Source organism: Gorilla gorilla, chromosome 1 (genome assembly GCF_029281585.2).
Source record: "Gorilla gorilla gorilla isolate KB3781 chromosome 1, NHGRI_mGorGor1-v2.1_pri, whole genome shotgun sequence".
In the NCBI taxonomy this organism is placed as follows: domain Eukaryota; kingdom Metazoa; phylum Chordata; class Mammalia; order Primates; family Hominidae; genus Gorilla; species Gorilla gorilla.
In genome coordinates this window covers 85373868-85379867 of record NC_073224.2, presented here as the reverse complement: position 1 = coordinate 85379867, position 6000 = coordinate 85373868, and positions in this window count along the sequence as shown.

Here is a 6000-nt window from a genome sequence, read left to right as displayed (position 1 = left end):
CCTGGGCTCAAGCAATCCTCCTGTGCTCCCAAGGTGCCAGGGTTACAGGCCTGAGCCACCACTCTTAATTCTTCAAAACTCATCTAAGACATCGTTTTGTTGTTGTTGTTGTTGAGACAGGGTCTCACTATGTTGCCCAGACTGGAATGCAATGTAACGATCATGGCTCACTGCAGCCTCAACCTAGGCTCAAGCAATTCTTTCACCTCAGCTTTCTCAGTAGCTGGGACTATGAGTGTGCACCAGCTCACTTGGCTAATTTTTGTATTTTTTATAGAGACAAGGGTCTTGCCATGTTGCCTAGGCTGGCCTCGAACTCCTGGGCTCAAGCAGTCCTCCCACCTCAGCTTCCCAAAGTGTTGGGATTACAGGTGTGAGCCGCTGCGCCTGACCTCAACATTCTTTTTTTTTTTACAATAAGAGAGTACAGTAATTACACAATAGTTCCTGATAATAAAACATAGTATCAGCATATGTGTGCTTGTCTTTTTTAGCAGGGGGTCATGCACTTTGTTCAGAGAGATATGATGTCAAGCTATTATGGAACAGCTGCTTTAATAGGAGAGTGTAGACGACATCACATAACATTTTACTTTCAGCTAAGTTAAATATCTACTGACCTAGATTTTCATGATGCTATTAAGATACAGGCTCTACGTTAGCTTCAGTAGCTCTGAGGGCTATATGTAGCAAAACAGCTACATTCAGAATAGATTCCTGACCACAGAAATAAACGTCAAGGAAAGATCGATAAAAGCTGCAAAGAATTTTAGATTGCTTCTAAGAGATTTTGCCACAAGGTGATAAATGAGTAAGACCATGGTCAATAAATGGGAGAGCAGTGCCTGAATCTCTCGTGCTTGTCCTGTAAACTATTTACCTGAGATACCCCAAGTGGAATTTGCCCGGGAGGAAATATACTGGCTAGCACTTTAGATTTAATAACTAGTGAATTAAAGGTTTATAATCTGTAGGGAATGGAGAATTGACCTTTAAAAAATAAAGTAGACCATACTTTAAGTCCCACCAGATGGGACCATCCTAATAGAGTTAAAATACAAGCAAGTGCTGCAAATTAGAAACCATTATTCCACATGCCTTGAGTATCCTAGAAACAAGAAATTTCCATCAGACACTTTTTGTTTATTGGGACCATGCTATGTGAGAGTGTGTTCTCAAACTCAGCCAGAAAAATGCTTAGGGTAGATATCCTTATTTGTTTCCTCCTATTGTTATATTCCTAAGAAAATAAAAGCTAGGATTTTGAGTCCATCTTCTAGTGTTCTAATTCAAAACAGAGGAATTCGTCATTTTAAATCTATAAAATAAAAATAGTTACCATTTCTTGAGCAATTACTTTGTGTCTACCAGTCAGCATCCTAAATGTTATACATTCATTCACTAATATTTACAGTAGCCCTATTAAACAAGTATCATTGTACCCCCCACCCCCCCCTTCTTTTTTTTTGAGACAGAGTGTCGCTGTTGTCACCCTGGCTGGGGTGCAATGGTGCGATCTCAGCTTACTGCAACCTCCGTGTCCCAGGTTGCAGCAATTCTCCTGCCTCAGCCTCCTGAGTAACTGAGATTACAGGTGCCCACCACTATGCCCAGCTAATTTTTTAAATATTTTTAGTAGAGATGGGGTTTCACCATGTTGGCCAGGCTGGTCTTGAACTCCTGACCTCAGGTGATCCACCCACCTCGGCCTCCCAAAGTGCTGAGATTACAGGCATAAGCCACCCCGCCTGGCCCACTGTTCCCCTTTTATAGGTGAGAAAACTGAGGTTCAAAGAAGTTAAATGACTCCAGCTGGGCACAGTTGCCCACACCTGTAATCCCAACACTTTGGGAGGCCAAGGCAGGTGGATCATTTGAGGTCAGGAGTTTGAGACCAGCCTGGCCAACATTGTGAAACTCCATCTTTACTAAAAATACAAAAAAATTAGCCAGGCATGGTGGTGCGCACCTGTAGTCCCAGTTACTTGGGAGGCTGAGGCAGGAGAATCTCTTGAACCTGAAAAGTGGAGGTTGCAGTGAGCCAAGATTGTGCCACTGCACTCCATCCTGGTCAACAGAGGGAGACTCTGTCTCAAAAAACAAAACAAAACAAAACAAAAAAACAGAAAAAGAAAAAGGAAATTAAATAACTGAAAACTAGTGCATGGCATGGCCATGATTCAAATCTAGATGCAGCCGATTCCAGAGCTCATGCTCTTAACCACTATACTATATCAGCTCTAAGTAGGAAAAGAATGAAAGGACTAGGGTAATGGATGTTAGATAAGTAGGTTGTCATCCTTGTATAACAAACAATCAGAAAATTGATTTGATCTAAATTTCCCTAGAGAGAAATGCAAGGAATTGATACTTATTTTCTATAAACCCAGGTACATGAATCAGCCTACAGCTGTGATGCTTACTTTAAGAAGTTGATGCTGGCTAGGTGCAGTGGCTCATGCCTGTAATCCCAACACTTTGGGAGGCCAAGGCAGGTGAATTGCTTGAGCTCAGGAGTTCAAGGCCAGTCTGGACAACATGACAAGACTCCATCTCTACAAAAACCTCAAAAATTAGCCAGGTGTGGTGGCATGCTCCTATAATTCCAGCTACTTGAGAGATTTAGGTGGGAGGATTGCTTGAGCCCAGAAGGTCAAGGTTGCAGTGAGCTGAGATCGTGCCACTGCACTCCAGCCTGGGTGAAAGAGCAAGACCATGTCTCAAAGAGAGAGAGAGAAAAAAAAAGATGTTTAGGCTATGCGTGGTGGCTCACGCTTGTAATCCCAACACTTTGGGAGACCAAGGCAGGAAGATCACTTGAATGCAAGAGTTTGAGGCCACAGTAAGTTATAATTGTGCCATTGCACTCCAACCTGAGCAACACAGCAAGACCTTGTCTCCAAAAAGGAAAAAAATAATAATTCAGCATGTTATCCAGGTCTTAAAAAAAATGATGCTTGGTTATTTAGATTTGTTTAGGTTTTTTTTCTTCCTCTTGTATGTAAAAGGCAGGCTCACTTAACTAGTCTGTCAACAATGGTTTCGTCAAAATTTTCATCCCCCTACCATGTCTCAACATAGTTTCACATTATAATTAAAAAATAAATTTTGTCTTCCCATATTACAGTGAAAAGGGAATAAACATTTAATGTTGACACAGACTACATTAGGTTCATTTTAAACATGTTTTTTCTTTAATCTTATTACAGTTAAGTGACATCTATAGTATAATGCATGATTTGATTTTGTGATAATGCAAGTAGCAATTATGAGCTATAGGCTCTGTTGATGAGACCACATCAAGTTACACGGTATGAGTAGGGGATGGAGTAAATACTCAGAGTGCACCTGATAAAAACATAAACTAAAAGTCATGTTACATGGAGAAAACATTTTGTTTAGTGGGACAACTTGTAAAAGACAGGATGAAATCCATGACTGGCCTGTTACTTTCAGATAAAAATTCAAAGAGGGTAAAGAAAGCCAAATCCTGCCAGATGCAGTGACTCACACCTGTAATCCCAGCACTTTGGGAGGCCAAAGTGGGTGGATCACATGAGGTAAGGAGTTGGAGACCAGCCTGACTAATATGGTGACACCTCGTCTCTTCTAAAAATTCAAAAATTAGCCAGACATGGTGGTGTGCACCTGTAGTCCCAGCTACTCAGGAGGCTGAGGCAGGAGAATTGCTTGAACCGGGGAGGCGGAGGTTGCAGTGAGCCGAGATCACACCATTGCACTCCAGCCTGGGAGACAGAGTGAGACTCCGTCTCAAAAAAAAAAAAAAAAAAAGCACAAATCCAAAGGTAAATCAGCTCCTATAAAGTGAGTAGACAAGTTGCCCCAATTCCAGGTCAGGTATCTGGGCTATCAAGGCTGTAGGCAAATCCCACTATGCAAGGGTAAATCCAACCACCACCAGGAGAATGTCTCTTTGTTCTTTAGATTAGCCCACACTTACCAAAGAGAAAGAAGTTTGGATTCACATCCCTAAACTGAAACTAGTTGCAAGTGATTTCATTAACCTTGTGTTTTTCTAAACCAGCCAAGTATTTGATTCAAAATATCAAATCAGACTCATCACTTATTCTAACTGGAGCTCTGTTTCCCATCTATAAAATATGCTAGATTGAATATGTCCGACTGATTGTGTTCAAGAACTGTATAATTCTACAACTACAGGATAATAGGAAGAATTAGCACAATGGCAGTTCCTGAGGGGGACAAAAAGTCCCAGAATAATTATCTCACCATGAACTGAGAAGCACAAACAGGTGGATGAATGTGAGAATAGTGTCTAAGTCAAAAGAGGTACCAAGTTCAGGGAACTCTGTACTTTCTAGCCCACATTCAGAATATCATAATCTGTTCTAAAAGACACACTCTAACAATGACGTTGATTGACTGGATGCAATCAGTAGAGGGTGACCAGGATGGTAAGGCATCAAGATATCATGTGCTATAAAGAACATCAGGAGGAGTCTGAAGAGCAGGAATTGTTTGCTTGGAGCCCCTGGTGAGATTGTTCCTCCCACAGCCTTACCACTAGAAACCACCCAAGAGTCCACACCAGAGAAAGAGGCTATAAATGAACTGACCTCCCACCTTCTAAGGAGCTAATGCCATCATGTCTTGCTTTCCTATTTACCTTAGTCATCCACAAAAGTCCAAGCTCCAAAATTTAGGGTCATCACTAGATTTTTCTCCCCACAGGACACTGTACATGTCTGACTGGTCCAATCTTTGTCCTTCCTGAGCCACACAAATATCTCTACTATGTCCTATGGAATTCACAAGTGTCAGCAAAACCCCCTCTATCCTCAAACACCTGAGTGTTTCCTACTCTATGTGCTCCTCAATAACCCCTTTGAGTAAACTGCTACACCTGGGTTCTCCTCATGTGTAATTTTTTCTTTCCACATTCAACCTCTCACAATGCCTGGAGATGGTATAAATATCCTTGCCCCTCATTCTCATATACAAAAGTTTTACTCTTTAAAGAACATTCCATTAGATGTTCTCATATCCCCTGCCCTTTTATTTTATAACTATCTATCAACCTCCCTCGTTCCTTAAAGATGTGAAGCTCTTGAGCTTCTGTGTCTTTCTACCACAACTGCTATCATGCATCTTACTGATTCTACAATCCAAATACATGAGTCAACCAACACTTGGGCTTCTCAAGTCCTTGACCACTGAGGATCATTTCCTGTCTCCGAAATCTTTGCTTCAGCCATCTCCTCAGACCATCACAGTTTACTGCAGCCTTGACCTCCTAAGCTCAAATGATCCTCTCACTTTAGCCTCCCGAGTATCTGGGACCACAGGCACGCCTCACCATGCCTGGCTAATTTTTTAAATTGTTTGTAGAGATGGGATTTTCCTATGTTGCTCAGGCTGGTCTTGAACTCCTGAGCTCAATAGATCCTCCCACTTCGGCCTCCCAAAGTTCTGGGATTACAGAAACGAGTCACCGTGACCGGCCTTCCCCAAAACTCTAAAGCCCATTTTCCTACTCCTCCTTTGCTCTCACTTTCTTCTTTTACTCAGTTTTTTGTGTTTTGTTTTTCTTAGCTCTCTTTTCTCTGTACTTACACTCTCCTTCTAACCACAGGTCCATGGTTTTAGTGACCAGCTCTACAGTGACCTCTCAAAGATTTATTTCTCCTCAGAGTCCCGGGTTTGTCTATACAAAGTTCAGCAGCTTCCTTTGGTTGTCCAATACGTATCTCAAATTTAACATAGCCAAAACAGATCTATTTTCTTTTTTTTTTTCAAGGTGGAATTTTGCTCGTCACCAAGGCTGGAGTGCAATGGCACAATATTGGCTCACCGCAACCTCCGCCTCCCGGGTTCAAGTAATTCTTCTACCTCAGCCTACCGAGTAGCTGTGATTACAGGCGCCTGCCACCATGCCCAGCTAATTTTTTGTATTTTCAGTAGAGACAGGGTATCACCCTGTTGGTCAGGCTGGTCTTGAACTCCTAACCTCAGGTGACC